Raw genomic sequence first — 21634 nt, 5'->3', positions numbered from 1 at the left:
AAAACTTCTAAAGCAAAGCATGCATGCATTTTCCTGGCAGACATGAGTTTAACTATGTAAACTCTTCAGAATTCTGAAACTATTTGTTATACAAACATACAAATGATAACGACGACTGTGAATCATTACTAGTTCCTAATAGGGAGCAATCATGATGACAGTCGAGCACATCTGGGAACAGTAAGTTTTTCGCCTGGAGACCATGAAGTACTATGACAGGCATAGCCAGAAGGAATTTAACCAGCCTCCCATAGAGAGTCATCCTCCCACCAACCCCAGCGAGGCTTTCTACCATGGTCCTTCATCTAGCAAATCTTAGGAGCAAACCAGTTAGAGAAACCTCAAAGAACGCAGATGGGCTGTGAAATTCAGCAATGTGACTGCACACAGCAGCTTCAGAAGGTTCCCACAAAGCCTATATAGCAGAGGATACCTGTGCTCTGCTGTATCTTATAAACTTCACAGCCTGGAGGAAAAAAGAAACCCACAACTTACCTTCACTGTTTGAACACCTGAAAGGGCAGTAACTTGTAGGACTTTCCTGCAAACTTAAATTAAAACAAACAAACAAAAAAAAAAAGACAAACCAAACAGCAGGGAAAGTGTGTAGGTATGTTTGTCAAGCTTAACTTCTCTCTGCAGTCTGAGCAACCCGTTTATCAAAGTTCTTGGTAGGTTCATTCATCTAAAAATGACTTGAGATCAAAGCATTGATTGACTAATTGAAAACTAATTAAAAAAATAATCTTTTTCTAGTTATTCTTGGGGCTAAAATATACGTGTCACATTTCTGGTACACTGCATGGGGTTTGGTTGCTATCAGAACCCGTATACATAACGAGCACAGTTCAAGTGAAGTCACTTCCCATAGTTTGCATGTAATAGCTTCTAATCAGTGCGAACAAAGAGACTTCTCTCATTGCTGAAAGCTGAATACATTTCAAACAATCAAATTTGAAAAACGCAGTTGGATTTTTCAGTTGTTTTTTTTTTTTTCCTTCACTCCCTCCCTCTCCCTCCACTGGCTTGGCATGAAGTCATATAAAATTAGATCCAGAGACAGGGAAGGAGGTTAACAGCAAATTCACAGAAACAACTGCTTTTTTTTTTTTTTTTTTTTTTTTTTTTTTTTACAAGAAACAGCCTCAGTCACCATAGCCTGCTCCTATGAAATGCCCAGCAAAAGCTTCCTGAGAGCCAAGCCTTCCTGTTGCACTGTGCCCATCTGCCTCAGCAGCAGCTGGTGCTAGCGCAAGGCTGTGGCTCCTGGCTAAGACACTTCTCTTGCTTTAGGTCTTCACTAGCACTGTCCAAACTGCACTCCTCCAATACTGCAGACAGCAAAACTAAAATCCCTCTGTCCGCAGAAATACAGAGAGCCATCAAGAGAGTCATATTCAAACTTCTCATAAGCACCCTGTGACTCCTGGGCCACATTTTAGATCCCCCTACAGCAAGAGTAGTTTTAATTGGCCTCAAGCACTTTTCTTTTGGGGAGACTTTTGGCAGGACAGTTGATTTATTTTAGTGTCAGACCTTTTAGTGGATAATGTTAATGCTACTGCTGCAATTTAACACAGACACCAGAATCTTCTATTTTTGTTCTAGCAAAAAAAAAACCCAAGCATATATGTCTTCTTAAATGTATGTATGTATAAATACACATGCACAAAGCCACACGCACCGTATCAAGTGCATTAATATAGTTGACAACTTTATCTGTGGCAGGTCAACACCACAGTTTCAATTCTGATAAACGAACTGCAGCAATTCTAACGACTAATGCTTAGCATTAATTAGTTGAAATATTTCCAACCCTTGCAACATTCCCTGGAAAGGGAACCTTAGCTTGGGCGTCTCTCTCCTTCACTCAACTTGGTTGCTACTGGCCACCAAGTCCAGATGTCATGTGGAAGACACTGGTGGAGAGCTCGGTGACAAAAGCCACCTCTCCTTAGGAAACCAGCCCAAACCGATTCTTGCTCTTCCACTTGTGACTCAACTTTCAACATGGACTTGCAGGAACTTTCCCAGCAAAGACGCTAGCAGCTGGGACATATTTCCAGTTCCTTACGGTAGAAAGAACCAGGCAGGTAGACACGCTTTGGAGAAGGAAATAGGAGTTTACTGTAGGGTGTAATGAGGAAGCCTGGCATGACAGAGCAAAGAGATGCTGTACTCATCCTGTGGCTGGAGAACTTGAGGTCTTTATAGGCAGTTATAACTAAATGAAGCAAGCTACAGCTACTGGGAATAAAAGCTCGGTGCAAAAGCCCTGGGACCCACTTCTGCAGGTAGAAGTCCATAACTCGGCTCTACTGATGTGCAAATAGCCACATTATGAAAGAAGGCAGTCCATGTGGAGAAGTGAATACACAGATGCTTAGGACTGGTAGGGGCTGAGACCTTGGAGGGCCAATCCTGAAAGAACACTTCCAATCCATATTACATTCAGTGGAACCCAAATCTGAATAAAACTAGAAAATCGGTTAACTTTCTCAGTGAACTATCCAAACCTCCTACAGGTATTCCAATAATTTTTTTTTGACTAATGAATCCTAAAGCATATATTTACTGAAATGTAGGAGTCGTCTTTTAAAAGCATTGATTTTTTTCTAAGCAGAGGGCCATTAACAGCTTAAAAGAACAGCTTTAGCTCTTACTATGCATCACCCTCACAACAGAGGACACAGCCAGCAACTTCTGTTATTATTTGCCTAATTTTCGACGCTTGATTCCCAGCTTCTCTGGGAACAAAACGGGTAGGAGACTCTCATCCTTAGCCTTTATGTCCTTAAATTATTGTCCTCTTTTAAGGCATGAAGTGATTTCTTTAAAAAAAAACAAAAAAAAACCACCAAAAAACACAGACATTCGGAATCTATGCTGCTGAACAAAAATGTTTTTCTGTGAAAATAATACTCACACATGCAAGCGTTGTATCTGTGTTTCCATTTATTTGTTCTCTTTTGCCTGAGACCTAGCATATACTTCTTTTTTCTACTCTAAAGACTTTCAATAGGAATCATAAGATAATTATCTAATGTCTTGACTGATACCGTACTAAAGAAATTATGTCCACCTGAGCTTCTTTAACAGACTGCTTAAGAACATTGGCAGCAATGGATTAGGCAGCAATATACTACGTTTCCCTTACAATAATTACCTTCCTCAGGCATAAGGACAGCCTTGAGTCTAGTTCTCTAAAACAGAGAATTAGAAAGTATGTGACTATAGAGTATTATTGGAGAAAAATTGCATTTCTTCTGCAGACGAAGCTCTCTAAACTCAGATTATAATGTATGTCCATAAAGCCTTATTTATTCTCCTGTTGACAGTCAGCTCCGTTTGAGATTAAATAAAGTCTGAACACTTTTTTACATTTGTTTCTGATTAATTTGTAGTTTCTTTAAACTATTTCCTAAAGTCACAAAAATAAAAATAACAGTAGTCTATTACTAGAATCCAAGAAGCAACCTTGCAAAGCAAAATTGCAAAGAATTTGTTCCCATTTTCATACTTTCCTAGCTTGAAGAACAAGACCAACAGATGGTAAAGGCATCACCTTATGGGAAATGCACCGTTCCTCAGATATGTATTGTATAACCCTGGTCACGTAACACGCACATCTACTTAGACCTGTGTATGATCACATATCCCACTTTGTATTTGGTATATCTTATTCCATTGGTTGGAAATCAATTATTTTACACTCCTTTCACATCAATACTATCAATAGGTCATAACAGTATTCACATTTTATAAAGATCCTTGATGTTAGAAGAGGCAAATGGACAGCCCTCCAGCCAAAACATGCCCATGTACTTCCCCTACACAATTCTGTCTAAAGACAGTCCAGTAAGTTAAACGTAACACACTCTGCCTTGCCTTATCACCCAAGTAACAGAGAACAAACGGCACCTTCTGTCACACATGAATCATCTACTCTCTCCTCCATTATACTAACTAAAAAAGCTCTGATCAACTGAGCTTTTCACGACCATAATTCTTTTCTATTTACACCATTACAACTACCCAGAATCCCTCACTGGTGAACATTTTCATAACACATCTAGACTATAGCATTAAAATGACCTAAAAATATACCCCCCTTCCAACTTAAATGTTAAGTTAAAATTAGCTTTAAATTTTAGCATCTTACAACATCTGTCATGTATAAATATACTTAGGTAAGATAAAAAAAACACTCTTGACACATTTGGATAATAATAATGACAATAGAACTCAAAAACATCAATACCAGCCTGCTTGAGCTCAATGTTTTTACCTCTTTGTCAAAATCGTAAATGCATTTGCTTTTTTGCCTTTTCCTCTGAAAATCTTGGCAATTTAAAAGGCAGACACCACAAGCAACAATGCTGATGCTCTGCAGTTAAGCAATGTATTTTCATTTTCAGGATCGCAAAGTACTCTAAAGAAGGCATGTTTGCAGATGAAGCCCAAATGCTTACAAGAAAAACAGATAAGTTATCTGCAGCAGAGAAGAGCAAAATGAGACAAAACTAGTACAATTACTAGCTCAAAGTCACTCAAAGCAAAAATGCCAGACTGAGGAACACAAACTACTCTGACAAAATATGAGTCTTCCCAAGCACGTCCCCCGAAATAAGGGGATTACTCAAGAGTTTTCAAACAACCGCACACATGCACAGACACTTTGAAGCAGGTTCGCAACACAAAACCAGCAATTCCTACTTGCACAACAGCAATTATTCCATTTGCACGCACAGACATTTTGAAGCAGGTTCGCAATACAAACCCAGCAATTCCTATTTGCAAGACAGCGATTATTCCTTTTGGAGCTTGGCCTTACACTTAAACTGACAAAGAAAGAAATTACATTACTTAACTTTTTTTTCCTGCAGTTGGCCACACCTGAAAGTTGTAGCTACGTGAGCTCAGAAACCTTTTTCTCCAGTCACCACAGAAACTAATATAGAAACTCTGGCAATTTGTTCTCCTGTTTTCAGTAGAAAATTTACATATGAATTACACACCAAATTCCTTTGGTCTGATAAACTGTTCTGGACTCGCATGAAGAAAATACTGCTTCTTCATTATCATCTTCCTCTTGCTATTAAGCTGTCTTTACAAAAAGCCTGTACATCTAAAACCAGCAAACGTAGTGTAAGTCCATCTCTTGCCCTGAGTCCACACATAGAAACAGAGGTTTGGAAATACATCCTTACATTTCAAGGACTTTTAGATTCCCAGGTTTTCTACCAGACAGGCCCGCTTGTTAGTCACTGCCTTGTGCCTAAGTATTAATGCAGTGATTTGTACCAGTCAAGAAATGATCTGATGCAATTCGGCTGATTCTCAAAGACATAAAGAACTGCATATAATAGCCTACATAAATGACTGATGGTCAAGACTCGACTGCAAGACCCATACACCAAATTATTTCATATTCATTAATCACCATTAGATAAAGAACAAATGAACATACACAGAGGCTCGAAACAGCACAAGAGTCACTTAGGTGTTTCCCATGACAGAATACAATTCAAGCATTGTTTCTGCACTTGAGAACACAAGTGCAAACATTTCATAATCGCACTATGTATGGGAAATCAAAACAATCCTTACCTTATTTAAAATGGCCTTTTTAGTAAAAAGTCAGGCTATGCTAGTACAAGGTGGCAGGAACTGTGCCATCCTCCTTCAGCAGACTTTTCCAAATGCCCCTGTGTTCAACTAAGTCTAGCTCCGCTCTGTTTTGTTTCCCCAGGAGGACCCATTCAGCACCATGTGCTCCTTTTCAGCTGTCAATAAACAGAAGCGGTGAATTCCCCAGCGCTTCACAAAGCTAGTTAGGCATAGCCATTCATTTCTTCAGGAAAACAGGGCATTGATTTCAGCAAATTCCCAGGGAGCAGCTACAACAAAGAGATCAAAGACCCACCTCCTTTCCTGCCCGGCTTTGGCTGGCCGGGCCAAGAGGAGCAGCGACAGGTTTCCCGAAGAGTGAGCTCCAGCCCCACCGACCACCGCGTGCTCCATTCACGCCCGTTGCCTTCCTACGTTCCCGGGACAGCCCCCAGCGCTAACCGTGACAAACCCCTACATTCAGGCAGCATAATATACTGCACGCTAGTTCAACCAAGGATAAAAAGAAAAACAAGCTCCAAGGGGAAGTCCGTTGCTTCCCCGACCGGCCGAGCCTCAGTAGCTGCCAGAGATTTTATAAACTTCTCTTTTTTTCCTTAGCTTCTCCATCTAAAACAGAGAACCACTTGCTACCTCAAATTCATCGTGTCGAAACTGCACTGGGATGTTGACTTTTTTGGTTTATTTCCACAGGCTTAAAGACTTAGCTGCTGGAGTTTGAGATCTGCCCACTGCAGCCCTTGTACTGTGCAGCCATGACATTTTCTTTGTGCAATTTGCCCCAGACTGCAGCATTTTTTCCCCAGGAATCTAAGGGGTTTTGGTCTGGTTTGGTTAGATTTTTTTGTCTTTTTATTTAAATATCTAGTCTTCATTAATGTGATCTGGAACAAGATTTTTAATCCCAGAATTTGACCTTGTATTGAACCAAGGCATCAGTGAAAGACGATGCTGTGGTCAGGCGTAGGGACTGGGTGGGTAGGCTACATGTCTACTACTAAGTAGAGCCAGAGACTGTTCCCTGGTGCTGAGACCACCCGGCATCAGCTCCACGTGTCTAAATGCTCCTCACCTCCTTCCCTTTCCCCCCACAAACAGTTTGGTTACATCCAAATTCCTGACCTGGAACAGAGCCTGGTAGATGTTATCCCCAAAACACATCTTGGTGTTGGCTGTTAGCATAGGCCAGTACTAAGTTCATAGGCTGGCCCTGTACTATTTATTTATATAAAAACAGACATAAAGATCTAGAGTTACTTCACATCTGTACAGATATACCGTGTTATTCTTTATTGCTATCTTGTGCGCTGACATTTTTCCAAGGCACTACCTGGCTGTCACAAACCCCACGTGCATGTGTACTCCCACCAGCTGGAACGTGGGAAGTCTCTGGAGCACTGGTACTGCCTCAACACTATTCACATGTCTCCAAGTGAGAAGACAAATGTCTGTCCCTCTAGTATCACAGGACCTGCCACAGCACAAGTGGTACAATACTGAGAAGACGAGGGACAGGTGGTAGGGATGACTGATCATTGCACAGAATATAGCTGAGGACACAAGGAAATACAGGACTGCAGAATTATCTAAGTTGCAAGAGACCTGCGGAGATCAACCAGCCCGGCCTCCTGTTGAAAGCAGGGCCTTAGATTAGCATTACCCAGGGCCCTGTCAAGCTGTATCTCGAATATTTCCGGTGTGGGAAATTCCACCACTTCACTGGGCAGCCTATTCCAATGCTTAATCGATCCCATGGTGAAAATATCCCTTATATCCACGGGCATCTCCCCTGAAGCAACGTGTGGCCATCACCTGTTGCCCTGTCACAGCGCATCCTTGTGGACACAAGTGCTTCCACCTTCTTCTCCATAACCACCATTTTTCTACTGGAAGACCATGACTAAATTCCCCTGAGCCCTCTCTTCTGCAGGATGAACACACCCATCTACCTCAACCTCTCCTCAGGTGACAACTTCTCTAACCAACTGATCATTAGGGAAAGCATGAGAGAGGTGCTGAGCTGAAGAGAGAAAAATTAAACTGCCATGGCATAACTTAGCTGAAACAGTCAAACTAGAGTAAACATCTGAGTTGAGGAGTCTTAAGTGGTTCTGACCAGGCCCACTGTGCAGTCACCCTGCCCTCTCTTTCTTTAACATTTCACTCCTGACAGCAGTTTTGCCTGTTGCATACAATACAGTCAGACATATTACATTCCTCATTTTAGAGTTCCCCCTGTATCTAAACGGCTCTTAAACATGCCCCAAAATTGCCAGTTAGCAGATAAAGCTCAAAAAATGCACTTTCACAAATAACTTGATCTTGAAGTACAGACATCACCTCAACAGATAGCTGCTATCTGCCAGACTGCCACTAATGTTTTTATATTTATTAACAGATTACAGTTATTGAAAAAAAAATTATTCGTTTTCTTTGTTCCCGTGAGGAAGTATTGGAGACTGCTAAAATGGGTTTCTGAAATTCCCCCCCACTTATACTGCACAGTGTGCAGTTGGGCAGCCCTCGGAGGCAATAATAAAAAATGGCATCTGAGGCACTGGAGGGACTCCAAAAGAAAGCACGTAGATCAGATCAATAAGCATAGAAAATGTGCTTAATGCTGCAGAGAGCCTAGGCTGGAGTGAGAACGTGCGAGTATCGGGGAGACTTGAGTGGTGTTTTTTTTGCGGTAGTTCCGACAGCAAAGTACAGGAATATGCCATTTGTATGTTCTCTGCTGTTGAAAAAGAAGGATGGATAATAGTGATGAGGAGTGAGATTTAGATGTGACTTGGATAATGATGCCTTAGAAACAAAGGAGTTAAATTCACAAAGTGATTAAAAAACCACAAGCACATCACTCAGTAGTCATCTGGGATGGTATTTGTGCCAAAGAAAGATAAAACATTTTAGATAGAATTGTAATTTTTTAAGTCTCAATGAGCCAGTCTGTTCTTATACATGGGCCAGATTTTTTACAATTTTACTCACATTAAGTCATGCCTTACTCCAAGAATAATCCCGTTGATTATAATGGTAATATTGTCCCACAGATGTCTCAGAAGAAACGCAAATGTAAAAGCAGACTTTATACTTAAGATAAAAGACATCAATCATGAGCACATCTGGGAATCTGATAAAAACATATGGTACAAAAAAAATCACTGTGGGATGACGGAAATGTACTTACATAGCAGGTCTGTGGACATGTTTACAGATCAGGCAAAGGAAACCTACATAAAATAAATGAAAAAAGAATGATCAGTTTTCTGAACTAGCACTATTCATGTTTAAACCTCATGCTAGTTATCATATGCATAGTTTTTTAGTTCTTTAGGAAATGAGGAGAACACATCTAGGGAAATCTAACAAGGAAGAATTTCAGTTTATGCAAGAACAGACTAAATACATCTATTTTTTATTCCTTACTAAATGATTAAATTTCACAAACAATGTGGACTGACAATATTAATGTAATACCTTTTAATTAAGAGCAATTCACTGTATCCCACATCTTCATTAACATTTATTATTAAAACAGAATTTTCAGGTGCCGTGTCTTTTACCCCATTGCATGACATTCTTTGTTTAAGCCTGCTATTTCTGGTATTCATCTTAATAGTCCTCACCCTTGCAAAGTCAAAGGGAATATTAACTAGATACAGGACAAGACATTTTATTTGCTCTCTTGAAAGACTCCTGGAGACTTCTAGCTTTGTGCTGAACTCTGTTCATCTTGTTCCCATCCCATTCACCTGCTGGTTTTTGACTGAAATTTTACTATACATACACATACGAGCACAGTCTGTCTTTTCTGTAGCTGTCTGAGCAGCCTCCAACACAGTGGGATCCCAATGTGTGGATAAGGCTAGTTGGAGCAACAGAAATAATAAAGCATGTAATAATAAGGGGGCACACAAACAACATTACTAATCACATCAGCTTATGCCATTTTGTTGTGTCCTGTACAAGTCTTGAAAATTTTAGGCAGTGTTCGAAGTTGTATGTATATGACTTCGGGTGAAAACTTGACTCTGATGAAGACAATGGTGTTCTGTTACAGACTGAAATGGGTCAAAGACAACATCTTCATTTTTAGAAACACAACGATCGTTAGTAAGATGCTTCCAAACTAATTGGAGCTGGTTGGGAGAACAGAGAGAGGAGTATGGAAGAAGGCAATAAAGATGACAGGAAAAATAGATGGCAAAGAATAATGAGAACTGAGAAGGAAACAGACTCAAGGGGCATAAAGAAGTGGTAAGATAAGGTGAATACAGAGCACAATGAGGCAGATGAGTCAGTGGCCTGCTGATGAGAATCTGCCAAGGAAGAAGCTGTGACTCTGCCAGGTTGTCCACAAGCAGGATGAGGAAGCTGAGATCCATCTATCTGCTGAAACCTGCAAGTACACTGTAATGCCATTTTCACGTTTGAGAAGACTAAAATAACACTTCTAGCGATCCATTGTAAGCACCTAAGTTGTTGCCTTAGCTTGAGGACATGCCATTTGTCCCTGCACACAAAAGCAGTCATGCTGAGCATACCCCCTGCATTTACTCAGCAATGATGTACATACAGACCATCATTACTGGGCAACATAATAGCTATGCCAATTACATTAGCAAGTTAACAACTGATGAACTTACATATCCTCATTTAAGTGCTCACCCAATCCCAAGACTAAGACATAAAGTTAGTAAATCAGACTTGCTATCTTACCATGTGTCTCATCACAACATAAGCAACCCCCCAAGGATTTAAATTGCCAATCCTAGCATAAAAGAAAATATGTAAAGAAAATATATTTTATAGATCCTCTGCACTCTGGAATTTGGAAGAGTTCCAATGTTGAAATATAAAGAGCGGCCTGGTCTTTCCTTCTCACATGCTTTAAACATGTCTTTCAAGTCTATGCTGCCTTTACCAAACAGAAGTACAAGCTTTGCATTTTAGAATGATTTGCAGTGGTGGGTGGTGAGGGGTAGTTGACAGGTATACTGTAGTCTTTATTGCAGAAAATTCGTATTTTCAACACGAAACCAAACAAATTCCACCCACCTTTGGGATGCACACATAGTGTGATAAATCTGACAGGGAGCAGCTCATCGGAGACCTTCAGCAGGGAAGACACTACAAGGAAAGACGCTTCAATTGCTCATGCACAAGCATCCTGTGTCTTTTGAGGTGCCCTAGGACATTTGAAGCACCCACACGAAGCTGATAGCTACAATATCGGTTAGACAGGAAAAAGAGTGCCTCCTGGACCAGGAGCAAGAAGCCAGGTAGGGCTACTGAGGGCATCTCAGACAGCACTAGATGCTTATGTTTCACCAAATTAATCAAGTCCTACAGTACTGCAGTTTATCTGTTTTTACAAGAAGCCAGGCAGAGAACAGGCAGGCTGCTGGTACACCACTTCTGTCTGAGATCAAGGGATGAGATGAGATGAGGCAGGAAACACAAGTGCCAGGACATCAGCTTCTCTTCTGTAACCTCTGTCCTGTGCCAAAACAGCTGCCTCCGGTGAACACAAAGCTTACAAACTGGCTTTTATCTCTGACTGGGATATGTAGATGTGAGAGAGAAGCAGTTAAACGCTAAAAGGGCATCAGCAAGTCCTCTTTCCAGGTGAAAACAGCCATGCTGAGAGCAAGCTTTTTAAGCAGCAAGTGTCCAGGTCTGATGTTCATTGGCCAGAAAACACTTTCTTCCTGCAAAAAAACTACTCTGCAGTTTGCCTCACTCTCAGCCAGAATGGAGTCACTTGTCTGTGGTGCTAATTTCTAAGAATTTAGGCCTTCCAAAGGGAACAGTGGACTTTAATGGCATCCATATGCGACTGTACACATGCCAACCTTTGTCATCCCCAGAAACAGCAGGCTATGTGTTGTCACTGTCAAAGCAGTGCCATCAACTAATAAAGATTTCATCCCCTCACTGAATTACTAGGCAAAATGATTTAATTTTGCTAGCATTCAATCTGCAGGGCAATTACCTGGTAAACTACCACAACACAAGCTCTCTTCCCTTTCATAAGGTGTAAATCAGTGTCCACCCATCAGTGTCCTCCCACATCTGGTCTGCAGCAGTCTTCTGTCATGAGAAAGTCCAGCCTCAGTCCATCCTCTCCCATCCCCCACAGGTCTGCCATCCAGCCACGTTCCAGTGATGCTGTGATCCATGAATACCGCAATTAAGGTTTGGTTTAATTGTTCTGTGGTGTCACTTTGATGGTAGAGGAGGGGGCATGAAGAAGAAGGAGCACATACACTAGCTGGGACAGAAGACCATACCTCTTGACACAGAGACTGTAACAGGTCAGAATGACAGCAGAGGGAGTCAGATGAAGAGTAGCATGGTTCAGAGCAACACAAACACCCATGAGACATCTCCGCTGCAATTAAAAGGCTAATCTGCTGCTGAGGTGGGGGGCAGCTATCAGAAGCATGAGGAGGTTCTCCATTCACTTATCACTCAGAAGCACCTACAAAAACCACTGCAGAAAAGCGCTATTATACAGGTTGGCTCTTCCCTCCCATCCCTTTTGCCCATGCTGACAGGGCTGCCTTCTCCTGTGGTCTGAAGCCAGGAAGGAAATGGCCCATGATGCTGCCATCTACCTGCTGCTCCTCATGGCATTAAAGACACTTACCCATACAGGCAGGTCACCTTGTACAGAGCTCTATTCTCAACAGTCCTCCTAGGACATGGTCAAAGGTACAAGACTGATGCAGAAGATTTGCCCCAGAGAACGAGGGCACTATAACCATAAATCACTAAAGTGTTTTCCTCCACAGGCCATCAAATCCTGGGAAACTTTCTCTTTTTTTTTTTCCTGTACAGTCTTCTGATGAGGCAGCATTAGCAGCAGCAACCACACAGTGCCCAAGTCCAGCCCTTGGGGAGGACACAGAAACTGCAGACCAAGAGGGAACACCTCCATGAGGACATCTCAGTCACTGCAGAACAACAGAGCAGCAGGTGCACCAACACAAGGAACTGCTCTTCCTCTATAAGTCAGGACGTTATCTCTGATAGGGTGAGGATAAGCACAGCAAGATGTATTTGCAGAGGCAAGGGAGTGTAAGCAGAACTACAAGTTCCTTCATAAGCCATGCCAGCTCTTCCCCAGTTACCCTCAACATGGACCCAGGAACTGCCTGTCCTCCTAGCTGCAGAAAACCACCACCATAAATCCCTCTCCTGCTCCAAGGTCAACCCTCTGGTGCACGAGGGCACTTCTTGTGCAGTGTATTGCCCCCCAGCCAAGGGGGCTGCAACACATGCAGAGTCAGGGTAGCGACTTACTCTGTGCCAACCAGGCACAGTGCCTGGTGGTTTCTGGCCACATCGGTCACTTGTCAATCTAAACTTAGGTGGTTGGCAAGTGGCCACGCTGGCCTCAGTTTAACAGTCCCATTGGCCAATTTTCTGTGGTTGTACTCCTTGTAAACCACATTGACCTTTATATGAAGTGTTGCAGGTATACTGGCCAAATTTGCTGTGCTGTCTGCATAGCCAAAATAAACTGTTTGTGGCTGCTCTTAAATACTATTCTTTCTCATCAGTGAATGGGCAGAAGAGGAGGAGGAGCAGAGTGGGGGATGTTTCCCATATATTAAAACTGCAGCCCTGAAAATTTGAGGCAAAGCCTTATGAGATTCTTACAGGCTTTCAGGTATCAGGAAATCAGCTTACACATTTAGGTTGAATAGAACTTGATGGGTTAAGCATAATAGATGGTTAACTGTCTACAAATAGCAAAACAGTGATTACAGGCACATTGCATGATGAAAAGTTCAATGCTTTGTGGTGGTAAAAAGTGGTTATGCGCTGGTTAGATTAAGTGAGGATGGGTTCTGCACTGCCTATCAAGGAGAAGGACATTTTGCAGAGTACATTTTGTAGTAGCCAGGATTTTAGGCTTTGTTTTTCTTACTTGTTCCACCATTGCCACAAATTTACAGCCTATGCATTTTGCGTTTCAGAAGTGACTGTAGTAGACACAATGTGGGCATGTCTCACTTGGGATGGCTACACATTATGGTGGTGGGATTGCCCTGGGACATCCTGGGTTCATAGTGGGAAACGCAAATGCCTGTTACCCCTTCTGTTCTGATGCAGAGGACATGGGAGTACTGAAATCAGCCAGCCAGTTTCCACATCTGGTCCATGAGGAGGACCTACATGAGGATCAGGGTCACCACTGCACCAGGGGAAAGGTAACTTGCAGAAGGAAATGCATAGCAAGGGAAACCAGCCTGCACAGGACCTCTGGGGCTGCTCATGATGCACACGAGACATCCACGAAGGCTGCCAACAACAGCCTTGATAACTACCTTGCTTACCAGTGGTTCGCATTGAGCAGCAGCAAGAGGGGCAGCAAAGGCTCCCCTTTCTACTCCTCCTGTGCCTGGAAAATACTATTATGATACCTGGCTTAAGTTTCTGAATCCAGTTCTCACCCAAAGTCACGTATCCACTGCAGGTCACTACAGATTTCTAAGAGGATGACACAGTTTTACCACTCAGCGCTTGCTTCGCTGGCCCTGAAGCTCATCTTCACCGGAGACGACAAATTCCATGGCAAGTGAGGCCAGGAAACTGCTCTGTGAGGGACCTTTGCAACGTCTTCAACATAAGACTACAACTAGCTGTTCTAGCCAGCTGTCCTGCATGTAACACCACAGCATTCTCACATGGGTTCATGTGATGGAGCTCTTCCGCTGACCTGATTCTCTTCCAGAAGAGGTATATCTACGTTCCCTGACATCATGCTCCAGAAAGCCAGAGGAAAAGCAGGCACCGATGTGAGAAGAGACATAAGTGGCAGCAACACGAAAAGCTTTCATGCTGCCACAATGACACTGTGGGTGATACCCTTAAGGTTGCACCATGATGCCATCTGTAGATGACAAGAGAACATGCTGTCTGCAGAAGAGACCCATGCCATGCAGAGACAAAGACCTGGATCACAGCTTTTGAATTATGAATCCACTGTGAGCAGAAACATGGCTGTTCTGAAGCAGTCATCATCTGGCCTCCCCCAAGCCCCCAGACGTTATTACAGAAGTCCTTACATTGCTTTCCACACAAAAACAATGTCAAAACCCAGTGACAATTGTCAGTACAGGCATACTCTTTCTAATGATCTGACATTACACAGCTCAAAAATGCACCTCGGTTTCATGTTGCATGCCAAAGAGACGCATTAGTTAACCAGTCACCGGAAGACTCTTCTGATGCCGTGAAGTCATCTGTCCACTTTCCTCGTGCAGCTGAAAAGGGGATGCCGCTATACTTCATATACTTGGAAAAAGGTCCAGGACAACCCATTTACAGATTCACAACAGTCCCACATAGATGGCATTGCTATCTAAGTACCTTTTATCACATTTTCACTGAGTAAAGGCAAAACGCAAGTAAAAGCATTTTTTTCAAGACATCTACAGTAAGTGATACAGCCACAAATGTCTTTAAAATACACAAGCAGAGATGTGACAGGAAAACCACACTTAACCTACTTACACTGAGACTAAATCAGGAAGGACTCTCTTCCCCTGTTACAGAAATTCGTTGCTGGGGTTTAAATTTCAGCATACCTTATGCCTCAGGTTGCATCCATCAGAAGAAAATAAACCTTCAGGAGACAACGCATCTATTACACAGCATTAGCATTCCACTGCTGTCCCTGCTTGTTCTCTTTTGGCTACTGCTAGTGCTCATGCTGGGCTCACTGCATTTCTGCTGACATAGTTTCTCTTCTCCTGAATTCATTAACAGGAAGGAAAATCATAATGATATAGAAATGATTTTCCCTAAAAGGGAAAAATGAATATGCACCACCAAAATCTCCATTCAGAGAACCCTATGTAGATTTTCTGAAGTTTGTGTTAGTCCCACATGTGCATCCACAATCAGGATTTGGTAGATGCTAAGTACAACTCATCAAATACAAAACACAGAATTTCACTGTTGGACATCTACCACATGTAGAGTCCCTCACTGAGGAAAACATGAAATTATAAATCACTTTATAATTTATCACATAAAATAGCATATACTTGTACTTTTACAATTTTTTTTTCAAATCATGGAATTATAATTATAAAACAGAATAACTCCTTTGCCATTATAATGTTTTTCTTTATGTACAGGATTCTGCACCTTTCCCTTGATTAAGCAAAGAACTTGAGCAATACAACACATATACACTTGTGTCCCTGATCCAGAAATCTGGCTCACTGATGTTGCAGAAGTTCTTCAAATGTAACTCTTATGGTGAATGGAAAAATAATCAAAACCCCAAATTATACATGGAGCATCTCTCTCTTTTACAAAGGACTATGCAGATGTAAAAGAACGGTGCACAAAATCATAAGGCAAACTGTGGGTAGATAAAAGTCACACACTGAAGAATATGTTCTCTAACGTGAGAAAAAATATTTTGTGTACCTTCATGATAATTGTTTTGAAGTGTGTATATACACACACACAAATACTATACAAATATATAAACTACTCTTGCTGCTGAAAGAAACTTTATAACTATATACGCATCTCTACAGATCAAATGCCTTGGTACAGGCAATCAAGAGCACTGTCAGTTTTCAAGTGACTTCAAGAGGTCAGGTAATAAGACTACCTATTGACATCCTATTTTTGGATCAGTTGGCTGTTATTTTACCAAAGCTATACTGAGTGTTAAATTTGGATACATAAAGTCCTGCCTTTCCACTCCCTGCACCAACCGATCAATATTCTAACGTGGTTACAATCACCTCAACATGTAGCATCATCAAATATGGTCCACATATGCACTGCAGCTATCCAAGTCTCTATTTTCAGTTTAAAGCAAAAAAACAATTTTTATTAAAAGCAAATCCATTTTATATCCTGTGTCTCAATACCAGAAACACAAAAGTCCAATAAATCCCACTTCTTGTTTCTAAGCAAGTTTTTCCTGTTCTAAAATATGGCGCTGTCTCTTACTGAAATTTTCCTAGCCTTCTATCACTCGATGTTGGTCTATTTTGGTCAGCAAAAGACCTATGGCAGACAATGCATCAAGTACAAGTCTCTGCCCACCTCCAGTGCCCTGACAACAGCAGAAATGCTATTAAAGAGTATTTTTAAAAAGTGATAGTAATAAAAGGGAAACAAATCCCTAGGGAATGATACCAAATGGCATCTCATGCCAGCCTGCCTTACTGAGGGCTGCTCTTGTTGTTTGGCTTTGCAAAGCACTCAGCATTTTGATCGTGATCCAGCAAAGCATTTCTGCATTTCCCATGTCTTTCCACAACTGCAGGGAACTATTTGTACACGCGAAGACAAGCCTACACTTCATATTTTGCTGGGTCAGGGTCAAGGCACCAATCATCTTTCTGGATCCTTGTTTTGTTAGGAGAATTGGTTAAAATAAGCTTAAAAAAAAAGTATCTTAAAAGTGTGAGTTTTAAAAAGCCTCAAGACCCAGGAACATTCCTAAAATAATTTGCATTCCACAGCAAAACCATTTCCATTTCAATGAGCCTGTGTAGAGGACTCTGGTCTACTCTGAAGCTTAGGACTGAACAGGCACAAAAAAAAACCAACAAACCCACTTGTACGAGGCCTGAAAAAGCACTTTTTCCTGTTCTCCCTCAATACCTTGACTAAACTCTTTTCACAGCTTCAGTCCTGCATCCCAACACTCATTTCAGGAAGGGCACTGCCACTTCTCTCTGCTGGACAGGCTGGTGGCTGGGAGTTTTCCCTTCCCTTCCCTGCATCCTCCCCAGGCAGCCTACCACAGAGTCAACAAGTCTCCTGCGGCTTCAAAAATGCTTTTACAAAAACCTTGGCGTTAACACTCTCTCCTTTCATAAGCTCACTACAAATAAAACTCAGTAGCAACCGCCAGCTGTCCAAAGGCAGGTGAGCAAAACCCACAGTGGGGACAGGGGGACCGTCGAGTTCCCGCACTGTGCAGCAGCCTCTCCCGTGACCAGAGAGGGGCATATGCATTTACCCAGTACTTCAGCAATGTCAGTAAATTTCAAGAAATCACAACAACAGATTTGTCATCTGGAAGCCAACACCTTACCTCACCCATCTTGCTTAGATTATGGTAATCTAAAACCTCCCAGCCTCAGATGCTCACAAACTTTGCACATACCTACATCATCATCCAGATGCATCCTATGGTACTACTGCAGTAATATAATGCAGTGTGTAATGTTGCTGCTATATTATGTAAATATTACTTCTCGAATTATTTGGTCAAATTTCACTTTCAGAATCTTGCTCTCGCTCTTCAGCAGCTTTAAATTTTAATGCTGTGAAATGACGATTTTACTCAGAAACCAGTAAAATTGAGACAGTTTTACCTGAAAAAGGATTTCATGTTGAGAATATTGGTATTTTTATACGTATTGTAGACGCAACATATGATCTTAATGTTTATTTCAACATGTTTAGCAGCTTTGCCACTTTAGCTACTTCATAAAAGCTGGATGTCTCTATACATAAATTATGTATCAAAGCATAATTAACGCTCTTCCATCGTGTGTCCCACTGTTTGGTAACAGCATCTTGGCCACTACAAATATTTTCTTTATCCACTCCTAAAGGCTTCAGACTTAAAGAACTGCTTAAGCAGTCTGAAGGAAGCAATGATAACCCTAATACACCCTCAAAACTCAAACTAAAGCATAAGCAAAGAGTTTTCACTAAGAACTTAATACTCGAGGTAGAGACACAACAGTAGCTGATTTGTTTAATTGAAGGCTACAAGCCTTGTACCAGATAACAGCTGCCTGTCACATCCCTCAATTTGTTTGCTGCAACAGCAGCTGGATTTGCCAACAGCAAACTCAGCAGCAAAACCACCCAGGTCCTTTCACTCCTGTTCACACAGGTGGACTGGCTGGAGTGGGATACCGCATGAAAAATGCGGTCTACCACTTTTTCTGGTACAGATCATAGTGATCTTCAAGGTCCTTTCCAACCTAAACCATTCTATGATTCTATGAATCTGAGTTCCAACCCCCCTGCCATAGGCAGGGACACCTCCCGCAAGGGGCAATTATTAAAACTACTGAAAAGGAGCCCGTACATTAAATCATCAGGGACTAATTCTGTTGGAATTAAACAGTAACTTGAGTGATTTCTTGCTGCCTTTTCTTAAAGGGTATGCTAGTTTTAGGGGTTATATTTTCATAGCAGTGCTTAGAATGCCTACGATGCATGACTCTAAAAATACCCAAATCCTCCAAATACTGCATATATGCTTGATTAACGAAAGCTACATGTATTCCCAAATATTACTTAGTTGTTTCCTTATTTTTTCCTTTGATTATGAAGCCATACGATTCCAAAAATCCGCAAATCATGGTTCACAGGTTATTGTTGAATAAATGTAGATACAGATGCAGATTCAGTACAATGGATGATCACCCATATTCAGCACAGTAACCTATTTCTCAGATAAAAGACAGAGAAAAAGTTGCTCCCCACTGTCAACTAAAGAGCAGTTGAACCTCATGTTCTCCCATACTGATAGCTTGTAACACAGAGTTCTAACTGGACTCCTGCCTTTCTGAGGTCTGGACTGAAAGCCTTCTCATTAATTGTATGGTATACAAACCTTCTTGGGATCCTGTGACATTTCTTGCACATTACTCAAACACAAAGCCAAAAAACCGTGGCATTACATGCACAGTGTTTGTGCTTGTTTAGACTTCATCCCAAACAGTAATGTAGTTCTACCCTTTTCTCCAGCAAAACGGAAACTTGACTAAATTAAAGGAGACTGGCTCTTATCTACGCAAGCTTATTTATTCAGCGTAGGAGAATGTGAAAAGAATTATGAAACCAGAATAACAAGGCCAACGCTGAAGAGCCCTGTAGAGACGGGTAAAGGAAGAGTTCCGCCACTACCTCCGCAGAATGATAAAATACACTTAAAAATAAGTGACCATTAACTCCCATATCAATACTAAATTAGGAACTTGAAATTTGGTGTACCATGGATTAATGAATGCAAAGCGCAGGCAGATACAAAAATATACCTAGTACTTCAGGAGTTCAGCATTTTTATTACAGTAACTTGTCTGTATGCCATTTTTTCAGAGAGTCTTGGAATTTGTTTAACTTCTCCAAGGGCTCTACCAACACAGGCAAAGAACATCATTTCTTCATTTAAAACTTATACTGATATAGAAAAGCTTGTTTCCATAACATAGAAAAAAATCCTGTGATCTCTAACCTTTCATTAAAAGTTCACCGAGAGGTCATTTGTCCTTATTTCTTCACCCAGTTGCATGACCTCTTCAACTCCAACTTTGACATTTGAAACATCCATTCAGTATGGTTCAGTGAGTTAATGAAAAATAGCCCCAACCAACTCAGACATTTGACATTTGCACCCCAAGTTACCAGAAGGTCATTTCAGTAATTTATAAAACCTACATGAACATATTCTTTCAGATGTTCATAAGGGATGTGAGGTCTGGAAGTGGAAGAACTTCGGGTTATCTAAAAGTGTCCACTATCCAATACTTCGATGGTTTCAGTCAACAAACTACTGAAGTGTACTTTACTCGTTGCACCATGACATTCTAGTCTCCAGCATCTACTACTATGTTAATAAAACCCCAACAGATTCCTAATAAATGGTCACTGATGACTTGCTAACAAGATTCGCATTGGGAGATGCAGGATGATTCAAGAGTCGGTGCTCTGCTGGGACAAACTGAAGGCACAGGTCACACTTTCCACAAAGATGCTCTCTTATGTTGTCCTGTAAACTCCATGAATTCAACTTTTGAAGACCAACCTTGTCAAAATTAATGAAATTAAAATTACAATTTAATGCAATTTAAGATTCTGGGACCCAAATATATTATTAGAAGTATGATAGCAACCTTTGTCACGTATCTACTTAGGTGCTATTTTTGCTATCAAGTTGGAATTTAATTTTTAAAATTATAACCTGACCATGGGTTTTCCTAAATTAGATGATTAATAAAGTAATCAGCGCAAATCCCTGACCATAAAGACAATTTAGAGACTTACATAGTCTAAAAAATAAGTGAATTTGACAAGAAAAAAGTTTTAAAGTAATATATCCTACTCATAGTTTTACAGACCTCGTTCTATATTGTCTTCAACTATTTTGTGAACGGTTTTATTGATTTGGGTACAAAATATTTAAAATAACCTTACTTTATATTCTGTTTTCCATTAGTTTAAGAAGCCTATACTCATTTTTGTCATGTCCTATTTTAAAATTATTTTTAAATGTTGGTATTTTTAATGCTAATAAAAGTGGTATGAAAAAGTTAGCAAAAATCTGACAATTTATTTTTCTTTCTTTTTAAAGGACTGAGACCCACAACCCCTTCTCAACCAAGTCAGTTACATGACCTCTAACATCCTCATATACACTCTGTAACTCAGTATTTCATCTTTGCTAGGGGTCAAGAGATTTGTAAATATCTGCCTGTATGGGTGCTGAGGCCTGCAAAGACTTAAGTGTTCTGAGATTCAGACTTCAATGTTGACGAATCACTGAAATTCTAAGAACAACTTGCAGCAAAAAATCACTTACAGTCTTCTCTTTTCTTTTAGAATAAGTTAAAGAGGGAAAACCAATTTATTCTCCCATTTATCCTTGAATTGTTTTCTTCCTTGTCGATCTCGCTGTTTTGGTCAGGGTAGCCTCTCTTCATTTCATTTAATAAATGCTTGAAAACTAGGATACATTTTTATCAACCAAAAATACCTTAGCAGGCTCAGTGAAAAATCTGTACAGCAAATTCATGCATTAAAAAGGGAGATGATTCCATCTATCGCTCACAATAAGAATATTTTAGAGAGAAGACCGACATGTAAATGAGCACAGGTCATGTAAAGATGATTTCCAAGCGTGAAAATTATTCTTGTCACTAGCAGCTGTTATGCGAGAAGTAATAAGGTCCAGAAGCCTTTCTGGGCACAACTAGTGATAAGAATA

The 21634-nt window shown here is 40.9% G+C and overlaps 1 long non-coding RNA gene across 1 annotated transcript in view; it reads right to left on the bottom strand.

Moving 5' to 3' along the window:
* LOC309670426 overlaps positions 1–21634 on the bottom strand; it is a 35849-nt gene that overhangs the window by 6452 nt on the left and 7763 nt on the right. Inside the window, exon 2 of the long non-coding RNA XR_014269007.1 lies at positions 8822–8864. This is a non-coding gene — a long non-coding RNA (uncharacterized lncRNA). The remainder of the gene's footprint in view (positions 1–8821; positions 8865–21634) is intronic.

Source organism: Vanellus vanellus, assembly GCF_965231255.1.
Source record: "Vanellus vanellus genome assembly, chromosome: 3".
NCBI classification, from domain to species: domain Eukaryota; kingdom Metazoa; phylum Chordata; class Aves; order Charadriiformes; family Charadriidae; genus Vanellus; species Vanellus vanellus.
This window is presented reverse-complemented; position numbering and strand designations above follow the sequence as displayed.